Below are 24,845 nucleotides of genomic sequence, written 5' to 3'. Positions count from 1 at the left end.
GCATCATTTATTTCTGCTCTAATCTTTATTTCCCTTCTGCTGGTTTTAGGCTTTATTTGCTGTTCTTTTTCCACTTCCTTTAGGTGTAAGGTTAGGTTGTGTATTTGAGACTTTTCTTGCTTCTTGAGGAAGGCCTGTATTGCTGTGTACTTCCCCCTTAGGACCGCCTTTGCTGCACCCCAAAGGTTTTAGACTGTCATGTTTTCATTTTTACTTTCTTCCATGTATTTTTTACATTTCTTCTTTAATTTCCTGTTAACCTGTTTATTCTTTAGTAGGATGTTCTTTAACCTCCATGTATTTGTGGTCTTTCCAGATTTTTTCTTGTGGTTGACTTCACCTTTCATAGTGTGGTCTGAAAATATGCGTGGTATGATCTCAGTCTTTTTGTACTGGTTGAGGCCTGATTTGTGACCCAGTATGTGATCTCTTCTGGAGAACATCCCATGTTCACTTGAGAAGAATATGTATTCTGCTTTAGGATGAAATGCTCTGAATATACCTGTTAATTCTACCTGGCCCAGTGTGTCATTCAAAAAGCTTGTTACCTTGTTGGTCTTCTGCTTAGATGATCTGTCCATTGCTGTGAGTGGGGTGTTAAAATCCCCTACTGCTATTGTATTGTTATCAATGAGTTTAAGTTTATTATTAATTGATTTATATATTTGGGTGCTCCCAAGTTGGGGGCATAAATATTTACAATTGTTAGATCTTCTTGTTGGATAGACCCCTTAATTATGATATTGTGTCCTTCTTCATCTCCTATTACAGTCTTTGGTTTAAAATCTAGTTTGTCTGATATAAGAATTGCCACCCCAGCTTACTTTTGGTGTCCATTAGCATGGTAAATGGTTTTCCATCCCCTCACTTTCAATCTGAGGTGTCTTTGGGTCTAAAATGAGTCTCTTATAAGCAGCATATCAATGGTTTTTTTTTTTTTTAATCCGTTCTGATACCTTGTGTCTTTCGATTGGAGCATTTAGTTCATTTACATTCAGAGTAATTATTGGGAGATATGAATTAGTGCTATTGTATTGCCTGTAAAGTCACTGTTCCTGTAGATTGTTTCTTTCTGGTCTTTGTTACTTTTGGGCTCTTTCCCACTCAAAGGATCCCCTTTAATATTTCTTACAGGGCTGATTGAGTGTTCATGAACTCCATTAGTTTTGCTTGTCTTGGAAACTCTTTATCTTTCCTTCTATTCTGAATGACAGCCTTGCTCAATAAGGTATTCTTGGCTGTATATTTTTCCCACTTAGCATGTTAAATATATTGTGCCAGGCCTGCCAGGTCTCTATGGACAGGTCTGCTGCCAGCCTTATGTGTCTACCCTTTTTAGGTTAAGGACCTTTTGTCTTGAGCTGCTTAGAGAATTCTCTCCTTATCTTTGTATTTACAAGTTTCACTATGATGTGTTGTGGTGTTGACCTGTTTTTGTTGATTTTTGAGGGGGGTTCTCTGTGCCTCTTAGACTTGAATGCCTGTTTCCTTCTCCAGATTAGGGAAGTTCTCAGCTATTAATTTGTTCAAATAAACCTTCTGCCCCCTGTTCCGCTCTTCTTCTTCTGGGACTTATTTGATACAGATATTATTGTGCTTTGTGGAATCACTGAATTCCCTAAGACTACTTTCCTGATCTAATAGTTTCCTTTTCCTCTTCAGTGTCATTATTTTCCATAATTTTATCTTCTGTATCACTTATATGTTCCTCTGTTTCTTCCATCTTCATTATGATTACATCCACTCAGTTTTGCCTCTCAGGTAGGGTGTTTATTTTGGCCTCACTAGTCTTTAGATCTTTTATCTCTGCAGCCAGGGTTTCTCCAGTGTCTTCTATGCTTTTTTCAAGCCCAGCTAGTATTCTTATGATGGTTGTTCTAAATTCTGGTTCCAGTATATTGCTTGTATCTGTTTTGAGCAAATCCCTGCTGTGATTTCTTCTTGATCTTTCTTTTGGGGTGAATTCCTCCATCTTATCGTTATGTCTAGGTTTCTGTCTTTTGCATATTATGAAAGTTTTCTATGTTTCCTGCTCCTGAGAGTGATGCCGTATTAAGAAGTGCTACACTGTCCAGGGCCTGGCACTTCAGGAGCTGTTTCTCCTGTTTGCTGTGTGCACTCTGCTGTTGTGTTTGATTGCTCTTTCCCATAGGTCAGTCCTCTACAGAGTTCCTCCTTGCTTGCTGTGGGGAGTGTTTGGACCTTTAAGTAGGTGTGCTTTGATTTGTTTGTTAAAATAAGCCTGGTTAAAAACAAAAACAAAACCTGATCCAAAAAAGAGAAAAGGAAAAGGAACAAAAAACCCCATACTGAAAAACAAAAACTATAAGCCTAATTCCAAAGAAAAAAAAAAGGAAAAAAAAAGTGCCTGATCCAAAAAAAGAGAAAAGGAAATGAAAAAATAAGCAAAAAACTATAAGCCTGATTCCCGAAGGGGAGGGGGGAAGACTGGTCCTTTTTCCGCTGGAACTGAATCTGATGCTTTGGAGCACTCTGTGATCGGTAGACTTGGTGCATGTGGGGGGCCTGTGCTGGTCCTCTGGGGGAGGGGCCCACTGTGCTGGCTCACAGTCACACCTACCCTAGTAAAGATGCTCCTGCTGGGTGCAGGGGGTGGGGTTTGGGGTAAGCGGGTCCAGCCTCCGCTGGAGATGCTGTGTTTCTCTCTGAAGTCCCATCATACTGGTGGCAGGCAGGGGTGGAAAATGGCATCACTCTGCCCTCTGTTCCACCGGGAGGGGAGCTCGCGCCTGCTGCTGTTCAGGAAGCCCTGACAGAAAATCGAACAATCTCCTCTCCTGTGTTTTGGGCTTTCATGAGATCCCTGCCCTTAACCTGTCTGTTCCTGGTCATCGGCTCCCTGGTGCCACAGTTCTGTGTTTCATCTCTGGCCCATGGCTGGTTCAAAACTCCAACTCTTAAAGGACCCGGCAAGGTGTGGACCCACTCCCCTGCTCTGGAGGAGAGCCTCGCAGCAATGTGTCTGGTGCCATTTTGTCCCAGAAAAGCAGTCGCCGGGCCGCACAGGTGTTTGGAGTCTGTGGAGCGCAGTGGGAAGCTACAACCAGGTTATCTGCCCTTTTTGTGTGCTTTTGTCCCTCGCTGATGCCACCTGGTGGGCCTTTTGTCCCTGGAGAGGCAATATACCCTCTTCCAAATGTACTCCAGGAGGGGGAGCGTTCTCTCCCTATACCACGCTGCCTGTTCCTGGGCCTCCACCCTCCCTATCCCCAGGAGCACCACTGCCTGCCTGGCTCGACTCCGACGAATGGGGTGGACTTCTAAAACCTTAGAATTTGAGCTCCACTGTTTGTAAAAACTTGCAATACTTCCTCGTGATTCCCTGATCAGTGGTTTTGGGGGAGTGTTTTTTTTTTTCTCAAACCTGATGCGCTGCTATCTCTCCCACTCTCTCTTTCTCTTTCCATGAAAAGGGGTCCCTCCCCTCTGCAGCACGTCAGCTTTTCTCTCCCCTAATTCATGTCTCCACACCTTGCACCTGCCATGTCCTCTCTCTCTAATTGTGCAGATTATTCTCTTAATCCTCAAATCGATTTCCTACGTGTTCAAAATGATTTGATGGTGATGTAGCTGTGTTCGAGGGATGAGGCAAGCCCAGGGACCCCTTACTACTCTGACATCTTAACTCCTTCCTCCCCTAATTAGATTTTTAAATTGAAGTATAATTGACACAATGACCTATTAGTTTCAGGTGTACATCAGAGGGAGTTGATTTTTTTTTATATACATTAGCAGGTGATCGCCACGATGGGTCTAGTTACCATCTGTCATCACAGTTAGGGCAATATTACCGTGTTCCCTCTGCGTACATTACGTCCCTGTGACTTACTCATTTCACAATTGGAAGTTGAATTCCTGAAGGGTAAGGACTGTCTCCCTTCCTCCACAATGCTGGCATGTGACAGATGCTCAACCAGTGCCTCAGAGGGCAGCAAGCAGGGAGCATGGACTCGGCGTCTAGCTGGGGCTGTTGTGCTGATTCACCGAGTGGCAAGTGGTGGTAGCTTCTATGAACTGTTTCCTTACCCAGAGAACAGGTATAACTATGTGTCCTTTTGTAGGGTAATGTGAGGATTCTGTACGGTGCCTAGCATGGCATCTGAGAAAAATTAAAGCTGATGGCTCTGACATGCATGAAGTAGGGGACAGTCCCACTGTAACTTCTGCTGTTCCTCACTGCTCCCTCCATGCCCCATTGCTGTTTCCAGGCCTCGAAAACAGTATCCTGATAGGGCTTCCACTCATTAAAACAGCAACCAAGGAGAATTCATACAGTAATTTATTTCCAATAAACTGCTTAAAAAGGTGATGTAAAATTCACATTTGGGCCATTTTTGTTTTCGAATCTGTTTGGTTCCACTGTTGCTTGGTTCTTGCCTATTTGCAGAATCTTGTTCTTTGCTGCTGCTTCTGTTCCTCCACTGAAGGGATTCGCCAAGTGCTGGTCTTAGGAACTCCTTCTGCTAACACGGACATGCATGTGGATAGGTGGGGCGGGGGATGGTGCCTTCAGCCTCGGACCTGGACCGTTGGGAATCCTGCAGTAAGAGCTGCTGTTCAGAGTTAGGGGGCTCTTGGCTGATTCCTTACTGTCTTTCAAGTTGAATGCGTATTCCTTTCTGGGGCATTTCTTGCCCCCCTGTCTGGTCCTCCCTATAAAGCTGGGACAGATAGACTGAGAGGCCAGGCCATATAGCTCCAGGCGCCTTCACTCTCCTGCCCTGCCTTTTCTTTGTAGCCCTTGACTACCTGCTATGCATTGCCTAGTTCATTGTGCGTCTCCTTCACTGGAAGTGATGTGTACCTTCTGTCAGGGTAAGGATGAGGTTTTGTTCACTGCTGAGCCCTGAGTGTCTTTTTATTCAAATGTAATTAACATGTCAGTTTCAGGTGTACAGTATGGTGATTTAACAATTCTGTGTGTTTCTTAGTGCTCCTCAAGATAGGTGTACCCTTAATCCCCACCATCTGTTTCGCCCACCCCTCCACCTGCTACTCTCCGGCAACCACCAGTATGTTCTCTGAACTTAAGAGTCTGGTTTTTCTCTCATTTCTTAATTTCCACATATGAGTGAAATCATATGGTATTTCTTTCTCTGTCTTATTTCACTTAGCCTAATACCCTCTAGTTCCATCCATGTTGTTGCAAATGGTAAGATTTTATTCTTTTTTATGGCTACTATTCCATTATACATATACTACATCTTGTTTATCCGTTCATCTGTTGATGGACACTTGGGGTGCTTCCGTATCTTGGCTCTTGTGAATAATGCTGCCATAAACCTAGGAGTTTTCAAATTAGTGTTTTTGTTTTCTTTGGATAAATGTCCAGTAATAGAGTTATTGGATCATACGGTATTTCTGTTTTTGATTTTTTGAGGAACCTCAGTACTCCATACTGTTTTCCACAGTGGTTGCACCAGTTTGCATTCCCACCCGCAGTGCATGAGGGTTCCTTTCTCTCCACATCCTCATGAACACTTGTTTCTTGTGTTTCTGATTTTAGCCATTCTGATAGGTGTGAGGTGGTATCTCATTGTGGTTTTGAATTGTATTTCTCTGGTGATTAGAGATGTTGAGTATCTTTTCATATGCCTGTTGGCCATCTGGATGTCTTTTTGTGAAAAATGTCTCTTCGTGTCTTTTGCCCATTTTAATTGGATTGTTTGGTTTTTTGGTGTTAAATTATGTAAGTTCTTTATGTATTTTGGATATCAACCCCTTACTAGATATATAATTTGCAAATATCTTCTCCCATTCAGTAGGTTACCCTTTTGTCATGGTTTCCTTCACTGTGTGATGTAGGCCCAGTAAGTTTAATTTTGCTTTTGTTTCCCTTACCTCAGGAGACACATCTAGAAAAATGTTCCTATGGCCAATGTCAAAAGAATTACTGCCTATGTTTTCTTCTAGATGTTTTTTGCCTATGTTTTATGGTTTCAGGTCTCACGTTTAGGTCTTTGATCCATTTTGAATGGTCCACTTTCATTCTTTCACAGGTAGCTGTCCAGTTTTCCCAGCATACTTGTTGAAGAGACTGTCTTTTCCCCATTGGATATTCTTTCCTGCTTTGTTGAGGATTATTGGACTGTATAGTTGTGGGTTTATTTTTGGACTCTCTATTCTGTTTCATTGATTTATGTGTGTTTTTGTGCCAGTGCCATAATGTTTTGATTACTACAGCTTTGCAGTGTATCTTGAAATCTGAGATGGTGGCATCTTTAGCAAGTTTCTTTTTCAAGATTGCTGTGGCTATTCAGGGTCTTTTGTGGTTCCATACAAATTTTAGGATTATTTGTTTTAGTTCTGTGAACTATGTTGTTGGTGTTTTAATAAAGATTGCATTAAATCTGTAGTTTGCTCTGGATGGTATGGGCATTTTAACAATATCGGTTCTTCTAATTCATGAGCATGGAATATCGTTCCGTTTGTTTACCATGTTCAATTTCTTCAATGTTTTATAGTTTTTGGAGTAGGTCTTTCACCTCCTTGGTTAAGTTTATTTCTAGGTATTTTATTTTTGGTGCAGTTGTAAGTGGGATTGTTTTCTTAATTTCTCTTTCTGCTACTTCATGATAAGTATAGAAATGCAACAGATTTCTGTATATTAATTTTGTATCCTACAACCTTACTGAATTCTATTTTTTTTTGGTGGAGTCCTTAGGTTTTTGTATATATAGTATCATGTCATATGCAAATAGTGAAAGTTTTACTTCTTTCTTACCACTTTGGATGTCTGTGGGTTTTTTTTTTTTTTCCCTTGTCTGATTGCTGTGGCTAGGACTTCCAGTACTATGTTGAAAAGAAGTGGTGAGAGTGGACATCTTTGCCTTGTTCCTGATCTAAGGGGAAAAACTCAGTTTTTCAACACTGAGTGTGATATTTCTTTTGGGTTTTTCATATATAGCCTTTATTATGTTGAGGTATGTTCTCTCTAAACCTACTTTGTTGAGAATTTTTATCACGATTGGATGTTGTATTTTGTCAAATGCTTTTTCTGTATCGAGATGATCATATGGTTTTTATCCTTTCGCTTTTTGATGTGATGTATCATGTTGATTGATTTGGGAATATTGAACCACTCTTGTATCCTGGGAATAAATCCCACTTGATCATGGTAAATGATTTTTTTTTAAATGTATTGTTGGATTCAGTTTGCTAATATTTTGTTGAGGATTTTTGCATCTATGTTCATCAGAGATACTGGCCTGTAGTAGTATTTTTTTGTAGTGTCTTTATCTGGTTTTGGTATCAGGATAATGCTGGCCTCATAGAGTGAATTTAGAAGCTTTCCTTCCTCTTCTGTTGTTTGGAATAGTTTGAGAAGAATAGTATTCACTCTTCTTTAAATGTTTAATGGAATCCACCTGTGAAGCTGTCTGGTCCTGGACTTTGTATATTGGGAGTTTTTTGATTAGTGACTCATTTTTGTTGCTAGTAATCCATCTGTTCAAATTTTCTTTCTTTCTCTTTTTTTTTAAGATTTTATTTATTTGAGAGAGAAAGCGCACATGCAGGGGGAATGGTAGAGGGAGAGGGAGAAGCAGGTTCCCCACTGAGCAGGGAGACCAATGTGGGTCTTGATCTCGGGACCCTGGGATCATAACTTGAGCTGAAGGCAGATGCTTAACTGACTGAGCCACCCAGGCACCCCCATCTGTTCAAATTTTCTCTTTCTTTCCGATTCAGTTTTAAAAGTTTATGTTTCTAGGAATTTATCCATTTCTTCCAGGTTGTCTAGTCTGTTGGTGTATAATTTTTCATAAAAGTCTCTTATAATCCTTTGTATTTCTGTGGTATTGATTGTCATTTCTCCATTTCTGATTTTATTTGAATCCCCTCTTTTTCTTGATGAGTTTGGCTAGAGGTTTATCAATTTACTTTGACTTTCCAAAGAACCAGTTCCTGGTTTCATCATTTCTATATTTTAGTCTTTCATTTATTATTTTATTTATTATGTTTGAATCTTTATTATGTCCTTTTACTGGCTTTGGGCTTTGGTTTTTCTCTCGCTGGTTTAGGTGTAAGGTTTGGTTGAGATTGTTCTTGCTTCTTGAGGTCAGCCTGTATTGCCATGATCTTCCCTCTTAGAACAGTTCTTGTGGTGTCCCAAAGATTTGGGATTGTCGTGTTTTCATTTTCATTTGTCTCCATGCCTCCATGCATTTTTTGATTTCCTGTTTGTACCCTGAATGTCTTGACTGGTGCCTGGAATGGAGGAGGCTTTTAATAACTACTTGTCGAATGAATAAGTAGACACTGGAGATACTGCTGTGAACTGTCTGTAGGGGTCACAGTCCCCGAGGGAGACAGGCAGGTAGACCAACAATGCATGAGGTCAATACAGGGTGAAACATGAGCCCAGAAGGAGTCTGGGAAAATTCACTTATTTTTAACAGTGGACATTGATTATACTTGTAATCAAAAGTAATTTTTGAATGCACATCAAAACCACAACGAGGTACTGCCTCACACCCACTAGGACGGCTGTTATCAGGAAAATGGAAAACAAGTGTTGGGTGAGGATGTGGAGACGTTGGGACCTACTTGCGGCTCGTGGGGATGTCAGTGGTGCAGCTGCTGTAGACAAGAGTCCAACAGTTCCTCATAAAGTTAGTTACCGTGTAACCCAGCGATTCCACTCCTGGGTTTATACCTGAGAATTGATAAGGGGTATTCAAATAGATACCTGGACACTGGTGTTCACAGCAGCCAAAATGTGGAAACCCCTACCAGTGGGTGAATGGATAAAAATGGAAAGTGGACTGTTCTTCAGCCTGAAAAAAGAATAAAGTACTGACACGTGCTACAACACAGATGACCCTTGAAAACACGCTGCGTGAAAGAACAGGATTGCATTTACATGAAATCTACAGAACAGGTAAATCCATGAAGACAGACTACATATGGGTAGTTTATGAGGGGCAGGGCTGCTGGTATGAGGAGCAGCTGCTTAATGGGTGTGAGGTTTCCTTTTGGGGTGATGAAAATGATCTGCAGTTGGATGGAGTGATGGTTGGACAATATATTGTGAATACATTAACTGCCACTGAATTACTCATTTTAAGATGGTTCATTTTGTGTCAAGTCAGATTCACTTCCATAAAAAAGTTACTGAAAACTTTGTCACCACGATCACTTGGAAGGGCTACTATGAATGCTAAAGATGCCACATCCACGAGCGAGCGGGATTCCTCCTTCCCTGTGTGGCCGCTGCCATTGTCTGTTAGGCTGGTGACTGACCTGCTAGCGGGAGCCGAGAAGCACCCGTTGAGGAGTGGGGGTGAGGCCCGTACTGTTCTCAGCCTCCTTCTGGCCACCATGCAGCTGGCAGCTTCCTCTCCTGTGCCTGCCACATAGATTTCTGCAAACCTGCACCCTCTCCGGTCCGGCTGCCGCAGCCCCGCCCGAAACAGATCACTCTTGGGAAAGGGAAACAGCCTCTTGGTGAATCACGGGGGAAGGGAGACGTCCCTGTGTGTTACGGCTTCCTTACAGAAGTATTGGGTCAGCCTGTGTGTGGCCTTTTACTTTGGAAAGGGAAAGAACTACGTATCCCTGGCTTGTGGAATATTGACTTAAAACTCCTCTGCAGCTGCACTTTCTTGCCTGGTTTTATTCCTGAATTTCTAGTTTTCTTTGAGGTAGTCCCATTCAGATGCCTTCATGGTTCTGTAAATTCAGCAAGCCTAAAATTGAAGCTGCCTTGGTACTAGGCAGGCTTAGGTTTGAGGCCCGTGTGAGGGTCCGTGACACGGACCACGGCTCAGCACCGTGGTTTCCAGCTGTACAGAGTGGCCTCCACGAAGCCTGTCCTGGGACGGCTCCGAGGGTTAGGGAGATGGTGTGGGCAGAGTGCATGCTGTGTTTTGGTGGGGGGCATAGGTGCAAGGTAGTCCTGTTTTTCTGCCCATCCCACTTACTAAACCACCTCACCATGGTTTGTGAAATCTTTAAAAAGGCCTTTTATACAACCATGTATCCTTCACCTAATTATGAGTGTCACTGTTAGGTCCCCAGAGACTTAGCTGCTTGCTTTCTATTTGCACCACTGTGACATTGCTGTTGACATTGGCTCGGCCTGCACCCCCCTGAACCTGACTGTAAGTTCTAAGTCCTGGATATGTCCCTCAGATGGTGGCCTCGGGTGACCTGGTATCATTATGAAAGTAAAGGAAGCTGGGAGCAAACACTTGGATCTGATCCAGTCCCCTGCCTGTATTCTTCTCCTTGGTGGTGTGACAGAGACATGGTGGCCTGGGGTCCAGACGAGCCAAATAGCAGTTATCCTCGCTGGGAGACTGGGGACGATTCAGCTCCCCTCCAGCTGTTGGGTGGGTGGAGATGATACCCACTCCTGGCTGAGTTGGGAGGGGCTTTGGGCTGCCTGCCCAGCTCAGGCCTGGTCCTAAGCTTGAAAGCCACTGTCTGTCTCTGGGCAGCAGGCAGTAGACAGACATGGGGGAAGGCAGGCCGGTGGGCGAAGCCCTCGGTGCAGGCCTGTGGAGCCGGCCCTGCTGCCCCGCTGAGCCAGCCTGCCTCTCTCCTCGCTGCACACGGCCTTTGGGGCCTCAGCCTGACGTCTCTCGTTGGAGTACCTTGTCACCCATGTCACCAGGTGGCAGGGTACTGCCCTGGGGACTGCAGCCGTCCCGCTCCGGGCTTGTCCGTGCCGTGACGACGTGCATTCATGGCCTTGCCACGTTCCTGTTTGTCCACAGCCCTCCTCTCTCCCGGGTGAGCTCTGGGCCCGGAAGGCAAGGACCGCGTGCACGTTCTGTTCCAGACTCCACATGGCCCTGGGAGTGTGGGCCGCAAGTAGCCCATGGGCTCGCAGGGAGACAGAGAAAGGAAGACTTTGTACCGAGTGTCGAAACTGTGTGCTCCCAGGCTTGGGCGAGAGGGGTGGCGAACTGTAACGGGAAGTTTTGTTCCTCTAAGCTCCCGTCTGGAAAGCAGCATGATGGTGTCCCTGTGGACACCCAGCCAAGCCCTGCCTGGACAGAGTGCGGCGTAGCTGGTAGCACACACGCGTCAGAGTTCTGTTCTGGCCACTTCCTGCCTCACTGCTTGAGCATGATGATTCGGGTCACCCTCTGACGTTTCTCTTCCTGTCAGATGCCCGGCCACCTGGTGCTGAGGTGGCAGTGTGTGGCAAGGGCCCCTTAAAGGAGTGGCAGTTGGGGGGGTCAGTAAGGGCTCCCTGTTCTAAGAGATGAGTTGGGTTCCTGGGGGCATCGGGGAGCAGGGTGAACAAGGAAGTGAATGGGAGCAGGAAGGCAGTGGGTCTCTGCAGTGCGTGTCTTGAGGGGGTGAGCGGTGACAGGTGATGTTCGAAGCAGGCAGAGGTGAGAGTGGCCGATAGGGAGGGTCCAGGGCCGATGGCTGTGGTTTGGTTGGGCTCTGCTGCCCTCTGGGTGTGACCCCAGGTCAGTCACTTCAGCTTCGTGGGTTCAGTTTCCTCGTCTGTGCAGCAGGGAGAACAGCAGGACCCGTGCCACACAGCAGATGTCGGGACTGAGTCTGCCCATCCTGGGGTGGCCCCTGCTGCACAGTAAGCACCTGCTGATGCTGTACGAAGGTGCAGCCAGCAGGGGCCGGCTCACCTGGGACTTGACCTTACGGCCAGGTGTGGCAGGTCAGGTGTGCGGTGTGGGCTCGCTGTTCTGGGAGCTCCAGGAGACTAGGGAGGGGAGCCGGGGCTGCCAGAGGCTGGGCAGGGAGATGGTGAAGTCTTGAACCGGGTGTCAGGGAGGGATGGGAAAAGATGCATGACAGGGGCATTTGAAAGAGAAAATTGGCCTGCCTCGGGACTGGCAGGGTGTGGTGGGGGTGGAGAGGGACGTGGCACGTCCGTCCTGAGTTTTCCTGGACACCGAGTCATGTCCCTGTGCCTTGAAGACAGTAGCTGGTTATCAGACATTCCAGGGCTTGGGACAAGTCTGAGCCAGAGGAGGGACCTGGCGGTGAGTGGCAGGCAGGGGAAAGCACCCTGTCCTCGGGGAGCCGTTCTGCTGGAGGGGATGGCCAGGGCTGTGCACCAGCAGTGTGTGCAGGGTGGGGAAGTGGGGAGCAGCGCAGGGAAGGGACGGATGAAGCAGGGTGGGGAATGGAAACTACGGGTCATCAGAACAGATGAAACTGTTAATGGCAGGGAGTTCTGGGAGGAAAACTGTGGAAAGTATCCCCCGAAGTTGTTGGCAACCTTGTGAAGTCTGTTAAGAGAGGTTTCCACAGAGGGTACTGGTAGGCAGAAGCCAGATTGTGAGGTGCTTCGGAGCCACTGGGGTCAATAAGCAGCAGGTGGACACTTCTGCTGCGTTGTGAAGTCTGCCGATACAAAGTAGGAGAAATGAGCCAGAACCGGGAAGTGGGTCTGGCGCATCTTCGTGTCCCCTCAGCCCAGAGCCAGCCCGGCTGCGGGAGGTGCGTGGCACTTGTCTGTCCCACGCTCCGAGAGGAGACACAACGATTTCCCGCTTTCTCACTCACTCCTGCACTGGAGATTTAAGGTAGCAGCTCTTTATTTGAGATAATTTCATCAGGTGAGGTAGTTTTAGTGTCTCAAAAAATTTCTCTTTTTGTTAATTAAACCTAAATTTTCTTTCTAATAGGATTTCTAAGTCCATTCTCATTTTACAGCCCTTTTCTTGGGCCTGGAGCTAATGGGCTTTTGCATTGACCTTATTCCTTGAGATCGGAACTGGCAATTATATTCTGACCACCCCCCCTTGATTTTCCCTTTAAGATGCAATTTATTGAAACAAAGAATATGATAATTTAATGGAAATTTTGGTGTGTTTCTAAGTATAGTCAGATTGATGTGATTTTAGGACTCAGATGGTCCTTAAAATGTCGGCTTCTGTTCAAGAAACGCAGCATGGTTTTGTGAACCCGCTGGTCCTGCTGCCTGCTACTTTGACATTTATTACTGTGGTCACTCATTCGGTATTTCATTCATTCATGAAATTGGTTCACTTGGCCCTGAGACTGCGTCATACTTGATTTGAGTCTCCCTATCAGTCAGTGGCAAGAACAACCTCTAGAAAACCTGATGCTCAATCTCTGCACAATGACTGGTGGCTACTGTCCTCCTAATCTGAGTGCGCACTGGGCTCAGGACTCTGGGCTGGGCTCTCAGCATTGGAAGAGGTCAGTCTCTCTCTAAGGGGCTTACACCCTTAAGTTAGAACCTGGACAGGTCAACTCTGGGAGTCACTGTGAAGTAGATCAGCGTGGGTTGGGGGATTGTTATCTGTTGAGGGTCTTAGATAGGGTGGGCCTGCACCCTGCCTTTCATTAGTGCACCTTCCTTGTCTACATAGTTCCACCCCCATTTAAACAAATTACTTAGTTTGAAAATTATGGTAAAAAATACATAACCTAAAATTCACCATTTTAATCACTTTTCAGTGTACAATTTAGTGGCATTGCGTACATTCACATTGTCGAGCAACCACTTCTGGGTGGCAGAGTAATTTGGCAGTGGTGGCCAGGCTACAAAGAGTTTACGGATTACTCTTATTCATTACATATTATGGGACACCTGTGCATTATGCACTGGACTCCTGGGAATACAGATCAGAAAAGACAGGTCCAGTCTCTATGCAACTCAGACTAATAAGGAGCACCAGGCCTGGACGAGGTGACAGTGTATGGAGGAGCCTCCTACACAGAGGAAGCAGCGTGGTAGCTGAGGCAAGATGAGGAGCTGAGTGTAGAAGGAGCCCGGGGCGGGAGAGGTAGGAGGTGTGGTTGGAAAGTAGGAGGCAGGGGCCGCTGTCCCTATAGCCTTTATTTGGGTTTTCCTCCAGTAGGAAACTGAGCATTTCAGTCCTTCCTGATTGTATGTGGGGTCTATAGGTGCAGTGCAGTACTTGGGGTCTACAGGTGTACTTGGGGTCTGCAGGTGCAGTGGGGTCTGCAGGTGCAGTGGGGTCCGCAGGTACAGTAGGGTCTGCAGGTGCAGTGCAGTACTTGGGTTCTGCAGGTGCATGTGGGATCTGCAGGTGTACGTGGGGTCTACAGGTGTATGTGGGGTCTGCAGGTATAGTGCAGTACTTGGGTTCTGCAGGTGCAGTGGGGTCCACAGATGTACGTGGGGTTTGCAGATGTATGTGGGGTCTGCAGGTGCAGTGAAGTACTTGGGTTCTGCAGGTGCACGTGGGGTCTATAGGTACAGTGGGGTCCGCAGGTGCAGTGGGGTCTGCAGATGTACATGGGGTCTGGTCTGCAGGTGCAGTGCAGTACTTGGGTTCTGCAGGTGTACTTGGGGTCTGCAGGTGTAATGCAGTACTTGGGTTCTACAGGTGCACGTGGGATCCGCAGGTGCACGTGGGGTCCGCACGTGCAGTGGGGTCCGCAGGTGCAGTGGGGTCTGCAGGTGTAGTGGGGTCTGCAGGTGTCATGCAGTCCTTGGGTTCTGCAGGTGGGGTGGGGTCCACTGGTGCAGTGGGTCCGCAGATGTACGTGGGGTCTGCAGATGTATGTGGGGTCTGTAGGTGCAGTGGGGTCTGCAGGTGCAGTGCAGTACTTGGGTTCCGCAGGTGCAGTGGGGTCCGCAGGTGTAGTGGGTTCCGCAGGTGCAGTGGGGTCCGCAGGTGTAGTGGGGTCTGCAGGTGTAGTGCAGTACTTGGGTTCTGCAGGTGCAGTGGATCTGCAGATGTACGTGGGGTCTGCAGATGTAAGTGGGGTCTGCAGGTGCAGTGGGGTCTGCGGGTGCAGTGCAGTACTTGAGTTCTGCAGGTGTATGGGGGGGTCTGCAGATGTACGTGGGGTCGCAGGTGCAGTGCAGTACTTGGGTTCTGCAGGTGTACATGGGATCTGCAGGTGTATGTGGGTTCTGCAGGTGCAGTGGGTCCACAGGTGCAGTGGGGTCTGCAGGTGCAGTAGGATCTGCAGATGTATGTGGGGTCTGCAGGTGTAGTTCAGTACTTGGGTTCTGCAGGTGTACGTTGGGTCTGCAGGTGCACGTGGGGTCTGAAGGTGCATGTGGGATCTGCAGGTGTAGTGGGGTCTGCAGGTGCAGTGCAGTACTTGGGTTCTGCAGGTGCAGTCGGGTCCGCAGGTGCAGTGGGTCCGCAGATGTACGTGGGGTCTGCAGATGTATGTGGGGTCTGCAGGTGCAGTGGGGTCTGCAGATGCAGTGCAGTACTTGGGTTCTGCAGGTGCAGTGGGGTCCGCAGGTGCAGTGGATCTGCAGGTGTACATGGGGTCTGCAGATGTACATGGGGTCTGCAGGTGCAGTGTAGTACTTGGGTTCTGCAGGTGTCTGTGGGGTCTGCGGGTGCAGTGGGGTCTGCAGGTGTACCTGGGGTCTGCAGGTGTAGTGCAGTACTTGGGTTCTGCAGGTGCATGTGGGATCTGCAGGTGTACGTGGGGTCTGCAGGTGCAGTGGGGTCCGCAGGTGCATTGCAGTGTGCTGGCACTTATGGACCGACAGGTACACTGTATCATGCAGTGGGGCTGGTGTCATGAGGTACGGTAGTCTGAGAAGGGCTGGAGGAGCACCTCTGTTTGGAGGAGGCAAGCTAGAGTGGTGTGGAGAGCACTCCAAACTCCACGCTGCTGGAGCTCTTGCACTTGGCCTGGGGAGGCTGCTGGGGGTCAGGAATGAGGCTTTCTTGGTTCGTGTCCCGGTGTTGTGTGATTGCTTTGGACATTGTGGCCCCAGGTTGAGCCGATGCTCGTATCTGTAACCTCCGACCGCGCACTGCTCAGGTGTGGATCTTGAGCCTGTTGTGGTAGCCCCGTGGTATGGGTGAGTGAACAGTTACGTCTGGGACAGGAGGACCAGGGAACCTCTGCTACTTGCTGTGTTGCTGTGAGCGAGCCACGCCATGTCTCTGAGCCCCAGCTTCTGCACCAGTGAAAGTGGGCTGAGACTGACGTTGAGCGGTGTGCAGACCGGAGCTCACTTTTGCAGGGCACCTGGGGCACGGTAAGCAGCCTGGGAATGCCTCAGATGACTCTGAGTCACAAAGGTTTTGCTGAAAGGAAGAGTCGAGGAGGACTGAGGCGGCTGGCTTCAGCTGACGTCCACCTGGGCTCCCGTGGGCTCCTCAGGTGTTGGCTCCTCAGGTGTTGGCTGTGACGTGTTTACGCAGTCGTCCTCTGTAAAATAGGGATAGAATAGCCCCGTGTGACTAAATCAGACCGTGAGCAGGCACTGGGCGCGTGCCACGGCGCAGAGTGGGTGCGCAGGCACTGGGGGCTCACGCTTTGCACTTATTGCTGTCCTTTCAGAACTCAGGACAGCCTGTTTCACTGGTGTCTGCTCTCCTTCGCCGACTCAGATGGGGAGGCCCCTTGTTGGCCTGTTGGCTCTGGCTTGAGAAAGGAGAAGCCAGTCCCACGGGCCGCGGACAGCGTTGCAGTTCCTCGTGTCAGCGCAGGGGGGAGCCCGTTCTCAGCGGACCGCTTCTCGCCGCCCTCTGTGGGCTCCTGCCCGGAGGCTGGTTCAGAAATAGTAGCGAGTTTGGTGTGCTCCCCCCTTCCTCGTTTACAAGTAAGGCTGGATTTTCTTTGGATTTGCAGAGCGAGAGACCTGATTTCCTTCCTTCCTTTAGCTGAGTGGCTTGGGTGAGATTCAGAAGGAGTTCTGGATTTACCTGTGAAGTTCTGCTTTATTTAGGCTCAGGCCCTCCTTTTCCTTGCCTAATATACCTTACTGCAGACGGGCCTTGGAGGCAGGCAGGTGGGAGGCAAGCAAGCCTTTGCCCAGAAGACACCCTCGATTGCTGTGGAGTTGGAAACCAGTGTTGGGTGGGGGAGAGGTCGAGTCTTGGACAAGAATTCATTGAACACTCGTAGAGGGTCTGCTGCATGCAGGTGCATCAGTGCACAGAGGAGGCAAAGGTCCTGCCCTCGGGGACCTGCGTTCCAGCAGGCCTGGCGGTACATGCAGAGATGAGTATATTCAGGCATTTTAAATCCAAAGTGACCTAAGTGTCATGAGATTTGTGGGAGGGAAGGAGAAGAACAGGGAAGAGAGGCTGGGGGGTTCTGTGGTGAATAGAGTGGGGGGGCCCCCAGCCTGGCTCCCTCCCTTCCCAGTTCTGCGATCCGGTGGGCGTCAGGCTGCACTGGGGCAGGGACGGCGGCATGCTCACTGCTGCCTCTCGCGTGCCTGGAACTTCAGTGTCCCTGTGACAGTAGGTGCTCTCGCCATATGTGTTGAATAAATAAATAAACGAATCTGGGGCAAGTCACTTGACTTCCTCAAGGGGTGGTTTGTTGAGTTGTAAAATGAGGTTGGTCCTTGCGTACAAGTTTAGGGGAAGAAATGTGGGAGATCAGTCCAGTGTAGTACTTGGCACGTGGTAGATGCTCAAAATGTGAATTCCATTTTCTTGGGACAGTGTGCCTGTGGCAGCTGCAGAGCGGATCAGCTGGCAAAATGGGAGTGGGGGAGTGGTATTGAATTATCAAGTACAGTTTACCTTAGAAGTAATGTATTTACTAAAGAAACACTACGTTTAGTAACAATGTGTATGTTTCTTGTTTCTTCTGTACCAAAAACCATAAACTCCGTGGCTTCAAAGAACACACACTTATTGTATTACACTTCTTGAGGTCCGAAGATTCCCAAATGAAAGTAAGGCCTGCCTGCCTTCTGGAGGCTTCAGGGGAGGGTCTGCTTGCTTGTTCCAGCTTCTACACGCGGTGGCATTCCTTGGCTCCTGGCTGCCTCCTCCACCTGGGATGTCTGTGCTGGGGTCTCTTCAGCAATCTCTGGCTTGCCTGCCTCCTTCTTTCCCTTCAGAAGGTCCCTTGTGATTCCTCCAGGGTAAGCTCCTTATCTCGGGATCCTTAACTGGATCACATCCGAAAAGTGCCTTTTGTCTGTAAGGGATCCTATTGGTAGGTTCTGGGGATTAGCAGTGGACATCATTTGGGGGAGGCATTATCTGGTCTACCACAATGTGCAAATCTTTTGACCCCAAAATACCATATTTACTTTATTTTAAGAAAAAGAAATGGGCTAGTGCACAAAGATGTGTATATTAGGTCATTTGTCATAACATTATAACACCAGACTTATCAGAAGCAATATAGACCTTCAGTAATAGGGAATTAGTTAAATTATGATATCTGTATAATACATGACATTAAAAAAGAAGATCTAGAAGGACATATATTAACATGGAAAGGTATCCATGATTAAGTAATAAAAGCTGTTAAAAAACAATGTGAATGGTAGGATCCCATTCTTAAGGAATACATACATGCCTTTGTATGTATGCATAGAAAAAGGTCCAGAAGAATATACACCAAGCTGTTAACAAGGCTTATTTCCGTGTTTGGAGATTATAGGCGATTTCTTTTTGCTTCTCCCTGTTTACTCATGTTTTGACAGTGAAATGTGATAAAAAGAACCCACTTTTTTTTTAAGAAAAATTACTGAATTGAGTGAAAAAGAATTTATGAGCTAATGCAGGTTGGCATCTGAAAGTTCGACTTTGAACGGATTTTTCTTTGAATTGAATCTTCAGACCCAAATTGGCTGATAGCCATCTTCTTTTTTTTTTTTAAAGATTTTTTATTTATTTATTCGAGAGAGAGAGAATGAGAGATAGAGAGCCCGAGAGGGAAGAGGGTCAGAGGGAGAAGCAGACTCCCCGCCGAGCAGGGAGCCCGATGTGGGACTCGATCCCGGGACTCCAGGACCATGACCTGAGCCGAAGGCAGTCGCTTAACCAACTGAGCCACCCAGGCGCCCTGATAGCCATCTTCTTTAGCACTTCAACGTGTCATGTGGAGTCTTGTTCTGCTCTTGACTCTTTCCAGAGCCATGTGCTCATTTTGTCATCCACAGAAGGTGGCAGCTCACCCCCGGCCCCTCACCTGCAGGGAGAAGAGCAGGAAGGCTTTTGAAGAGAAAAGGAGCGCTTTTCCAGTTGGGCCACGGCATAATGGTTTTATGGTCCTTTTGTTGGAGGTGTTCTCCTTCCATATTAAAATTTTTATCAATTCTTCTGCTTTTCACATTTTTTTTTTTTAATCTTTACATGTTTTCTCAGCCATGTCTCTGTTCTGTAGGTACTGTGACAGCCTCCACATTGTATCAGGGGCTGTATGCTGTTCTTGGAGGTGTGACGTGAAGATGGCCTCCCTCCGTCCTTCTGAGTGTGAGGCCTCACCTCCTGTGGCTTGCAGAGGGCACGAAGGAGCAGAGCCCCATTCTTCCGTCCATCTGCCCCTACGCTCCTGCTGCGGGTGCAGGTTGTTTGCAGATTTCTTTCAAGGAATCGTGTGTGTGTGTGTGTGTGTGTGTGTGTGTGTGTTCTCTTGTATACTAGAAGAAAGAAAATAAATTTGTAATTACAAAATAATTTGACAGTATTTTTGTTTGGTGTGCTAACAAAAGTTTAATGCGGCTCTCTGGGCTCCATCTTTTGTTCGAGCTGTCCATAGCCCTGTGAGGGAAGCAGCACCATGTTCACTTCTCAGTGGCAGAAATTGAAGCTTTTGGCTGCTAGGTGATGACGTTGGAGTTGCACAGCTAGTGAGTGTCCAAGTTGGACTGGATGCTCAGGACTCCTTGTTCCCAGGACAGCGCCGCCAGATGTTTGGCTCTGTGAGACAGGTGATGGCTGGTGTTGAGGGCCTCCTGTCACCAGGCCCTGCTCCCGGGACACCCAGCAGATCCTCACAATCACCCTATTGGTGTTGAGTTTTATTCTTAGCATTTGGCAAGGCGTGAGCCAAGGCTCAGAGAGGGAAGGAGACAGTCGTCCATCACACAGCTAGTGGTTGGAGGCCTGGGCTCCCTGATTCCAAAACCCAGTGCCTTCCTCTTCTTCCTGCATCCCTTGTGGGCCATAAGCACTGACTACTGTGGTTAGCAAAGTATGCCCTGGAGCGTCACTTGCAAAGTGGAGGCTCTCAGATCAGCTATTCTAAGGGTTTGCGAGTGTCTCCAAAAAAGCGGGATGTCTTTTTTGTTAATAGTTTATAGCCTCTTTTCCTGTTAGGCATTGCCAATCAATCTGGCAACTGCAGTAAGAACCAAATTATACACTCAATTGGTTTAGCTAGCCTGGTCTTTTGGGCATTGATTGATGTCAGGGGGTCACATGTCAACAGACCCAAAGAAACTTATCTTTTTGGCCAAAGGGTTGCTTATCTAAGGCTTGGAAGTGATTAAAATTGTCCTCTGTCAAGTCCCCGGGTGCTCTGTGGGTCTTCTCTTATATCGGTGTTTTCTGTGAGCCTCACATTCATGCAATAGGTGCTCAAGAAATACCAAATTAAAAGAATTTAGTGCAGTCTCTGCTGCATGCAGGGATTCTCTGTAGAGCATCTGGACGATGGCTGGGGTAGAGGGAGGATCTCTGCCTGGTCCTGACCAGTAATGAGAGCTCAGGTTCCTCATTACTCTGACATCCACAGCTTACGCGCCCTGGTTACTCCTTCCAGGGCCTGCCTAGCTTTGCAGTAGATTCGTAACACGGCGGAGGGGGGCGGGGTCCTCCGTGTCTCAGCCTTTCTGTCCTTAAGCTAAGCTGTCCTGCTTTAGAAAGCCATCCAGATGTCCTTGCCCCATGTTTCCCGATGAGAATGTTGGCCCTTCTACACTGTAGCCCCTAGAGCCCACCTTCCCAGGGAGGGAGCCCTTTGGTAGTGAGCTAACTGTTGCATGTGCCCTGTGTTCCCAATGGGAAACAGGAGGCTTCCCATCTATGTGGGGCTCACAGTCCGTAAGGGGCAATCTGTCAGTGTTCTATGGACTCAGCTAGAAATCTGACATGGAAAGTGGGGCCCGAAGAAGGGAGTGTCATTTCTCCTTGACAGTTGCACTGAGTAAAGATTTCAGGTATGTTTATTCACTTAAATACTTACTGAGTGCCTTTCCCATGCCAGCCATGTGCTGGATAGCTGGCACCTAAGAACACTGCGCCTTGTCTCGGGGGCTGGTGGTCTACAGACATAGTGCTCCCATTCACACGAGGGGTTACTTCAAACTGAGATGAAAACTATGAAGAAAAAGACTGTGATTCTATGAGGCTGTAGACTGGGCATCAGACAAGGTGCTCTTGAGGAGGCGCTGAGGTCCGAAAGGATGAGTAAGAGCTCGAGAAAGCACTGTGGGGACGAGTATTGAGGGCAGAGCTGAGAGGGGCTGGGAAGCTGGAGTGGTGGTAGGGGAACCATGGATGTGCAGCCCTGGAGCGCACTTGAGCTTTGGTGTTGATCATCAGGGTGACAGGGAGCCTGTGCAGGGTTGCAGATGGGCGATGGAGATGAGACCTGCTCCCCGGCTCCCGTGGAGGGGTGGTGTTTGGAGGGAGGCCAGTGTTGAAACAGGGATCCATCAGGAGGCTGTTACACTAAATGGGGGACAACGGTGGTGGCTTGGGGTGAGGTGATAGCACAGAGACGGAGAGAAATGGTTGGGTTGCACTTGGTGATGGAGGGTATGAAGAGAGGAGCCGGGCTTCTGACTCAGATACTTGGAATGATAGTGGAGTTCCTGTTGAGCAGAGGGATGTGGGAAAGAGAGATGGTCTCTTTTTCTTGCAGGGGCAAGGTAGAGATTGTTGTGAGTTCAGTCTTAGATTTGGGGAGCAAAGGGTGCCTTTGAAATATCCACACAAAGCAGACAGCTGTATAAACAGATTTACACAGAGCTCAAAGGTGATGTTTGAGCTGACTCTTGGAAAAAAGATTGCATGGTTTCCAAGTGCACAGTAGGGAAGGACAGGCAAGGCTGCCCAATGTGGAGGGTGTGGCATAAGGGAAAGTTGGGAGACTGTAAAGAGTGCGGTGTTAGGGGAGCTGTGAATGGTCGTGGGGTTTGAGAACTGGGTGTGCAGCCAAGATGGGAAAGGAGAGATTTGGGGCAGGGCAGGTCGTGGGGAATCTTCTATGCCACGTTAAGAAATCGGAACTTTACCCTAAAGGCTATCAGCAGCTAGTGGAGGGCTTTTAGTGATTGAGTGTTATAGTCAGGTTTAAACTTCAGAAAAATCACTACCAGTAAAGTGAAGGACTGATTGGGTGAGTCATTCCTTCCCTCATTTGTTTCCCAGTTTCCCGTCTGTTCCACGCTCGGCGCTCAGCACTGTGTTAGATGCTGGGGAGACTGAGGTCAAGGCAGAGACTGTACTTTAATGAGTTGGTTGTCTAAGGAGGACGAGGGACCCAAAAGCATAAAACTATATTCAATATGGTAATTTTGAGAATACCCATGTATATAGAGTATTAACTCAGAATAGCTTACTTAGACTGTGTTTAGAGAAAGTTTCTAAGATGACATTAGACAAAGTTTTAAACAAATTATAGGGGAGATGGATGGTCATAGAAATTGCATTCCACCTTTCTGTCCAGCAGCAGCCATCAGCTCAAAGATAGGCCAAGGTAGGCGCTTGCAAGTCCATCCAGGAGCTATGGAGGAAGAAGCAGTCTGATGAAATGCACTTCTCAGGGTGCACGCTGGCAGGACCGCCAGCTCTCTGCGCTCCACAGGGCCCCCCACCCAACCTGGCCTGATAAAGCGTGCAGGCTGGGGTACAAGGCCAAGCAAGGTTATGTCATATATCAGACTCGTGTGTGTTGTGGTGGCCGCAAACGCCTAGTTCCTAAGGGTGCTACCTATGGCAAGCCTGTCCATCATGGTGGTAACCAGCTCAAGTTTGCCCGAAGCCTTCAGTCTGTTGCAGAGGAGTGAATTGGACGCCACTGGGGCTCTGAGAGTCTTGAATTTTTCCTCGTTTGGTGAAGATTCCACATACTAATTCTTTGAGGTTATCCTCATTGATCCATTCCATAAAGCTATCAGAAGAAATCCTGACACACAGTGGATCACCAAACCAGTCCACAAGCACAGGGAGATGTGAGGGCTGACATCCGCAGGCCCAAAAGCCGTGGCCTTGGAAAGGGTCACAAGTTCCACCACATTTTTGGTGGTTCTTGCCATGCGGTATGGAGAAGATGCAGTATTCTCTGGCTCCACCGTTACCGCTAACATAAGTAATATTTGTAAAATTCTTACCTAATAAACAATTCAGGACAGTCAAAAAAAAAGAAAAAGAAATTGCATTCCAGGTACAGGGGTAGAAAGAACAGAATCGTGGAAGGAATGAGTAGTGTAGTATATTAGGAGACCTCCAATGGTTTTTTGCCGGAAGACAAAGAGCAAAGGGAAAGTGGTGGGAAGTGAGGATGGCCTGGATTTCCAGTGTCTGCTAGACTAAGAAAGCTGTGATATGATCAACTTTGCCTGTTAGAATGATCATTTTGTAGCTGTGGGGAGAATGGATTTGCAGGCAAGAGCTTATGAGGTCCCCTTCATGATAAAAAAAATATCTCCCAACCCCAAAACCTCATTAGGAATGGAATGGAACTCCCTTAAATGGATAAAGACCATATGTTGCAAAACCCAATGCTAACATCATGCCCAGTGGTGAAAGACTAAATGCTCTCCCCTTAAGATCCAGAATGAAACATGGACGCCCATGCTTGCCATTCTTATTAAATATTGTACAAGTAGCTCTAGCTGGATAATTGGGCCAGGAGATGAAATCAAAATCATCCACGGTAGAAAGGAAGTAAAACGTACCTCCATTTGCAGATAACATGATGTTGTAGAAGTAAATTCACTAAAAGACTCTTAGAATTAATACGTTCAGTAAGGTAGCAGGATATAAGACCTGTATACAAAAGTCAGTTGTATTAGTAAATAATTAAAATGAACAACCAGGCAATTAAGAATATAATTCTTTTCATAATATTAAAAGTTAATTAGGAATAAAATGAACAAAAAAGTACAAGGCTTGTGTACTGAACACTACAAAACATCACTAGAAGTTTAGGAAGACTGAAGTAATAAAAAGACATCCCAAGTTTACAGGTTGGAAGGCTTCATATTGTTGAGATAGCAGTACCACCCAGACCGATGCACAGATTCCTTGCAGTCTCCCATCAAAATCCCCGCTGGGTTCTTTGCAAAAATCAAGCTGATCCTCAAATGCATGTTTTTCTAGCATGAGTTCCTGGGAGAATGGCTTCACTCAGACATTGCTAACTTAATAAGAGCTTGACAGGTGTGAGGCATGACGATGTCTAAGGCCTTGTTCTAAGCCTCTGACCTATATTCCAGAGGTAATCCTTATAAGCCTGTACGTCCACACTGATGGGTGAGGAAATGGGAAGGAAGTAGCCCTAGATCACACAGCTGGAAGCCGGGGAGCCAGGATTCCAACCCCATCATTCTGGTCCCACAACCCATGGTATTTTTTTTTTTTTTTTAAAGTAGCAAGCATTTATTTAAACTTTTTTTTTAATGTACCAGCACAAAATGTTTTAGATATATTAATCCACAGAGTCTTCACAGTAACTCCAAGAGGGAGGCATTATGATTCACATTGTTTTACAGATGGAAACCCTGAGGACATGGAGAAGTTTGAGCGCTGCCTGATCACACAATGCTAGTCTGGGCAGAGCCAGGTCTCAAGCCCAAGCAGTGGGACTCACCAACCTGCTGTCCTAACCTGTGCTACAATCTCACTGAGTGTCCTGTCTCTGTGTCCCCCAAAATCTTCAATCTCCTCTTCAGGGAATCCAGGGCGGTGCAGCCGTAGGATTTTAGATCAAAGACTCCAAACCTTTTCCATCACATTCAGCCACTCACTTTGTTCGTATTTGGGAAAGTCAATACTAAGACATACCCTGGGGTGATTTCTCAAATACTGACAGTGCTCTTGCTGTTTGGGACATCAGACATAAGCTGCTAATTTTGGGGAGCTATTTTTAAAAAGTTAACTTGCAAAAACAAAGAGGCCACAACCCATGGTCTTGACCCCTACTGAATACTGCTTCTT

The 24,845-nt window shown here is 47.2% G+C and overlaps 1 protein-coding gene and 1 pseudogene across 7 annotated transcripts in view; both read left to right on the top strand.

The window, feature by feature from the left end:
* The window catches only part of TRAPPC9 (trafficking protein particle complex 9), a 538,722-nt gene that overhangs the window by 203,949 nt on the left and 309,928 nt on the right, over window positions 1–24,845 (top strand). The gene's annotated exons all lie outside the window — the stretch shown is intronic.
* LOC113914044 lies at window positions 15,861–22,990 on the top strand (annotated as a pseudogene).

This window comes from Zalophus californianus, chromosome 4, assembly GCF_009762305.2.
Source record: "Zalophus californianus isolate mZalCal1 chromosome 4, mZalCal1.pri.v2, whole genome shotgun sequence".
NCBI classification, from domain to species: Eukaryota; Metazoa; Chordata; class Mammalia; order Carnivora; family Otariidae; genus Zalophus; species Zalophus californianus.
Note: the sequence above shows the minus strand (reverse complement) of the source record. Positions and strands in the feature narration are given on the sequence as shown.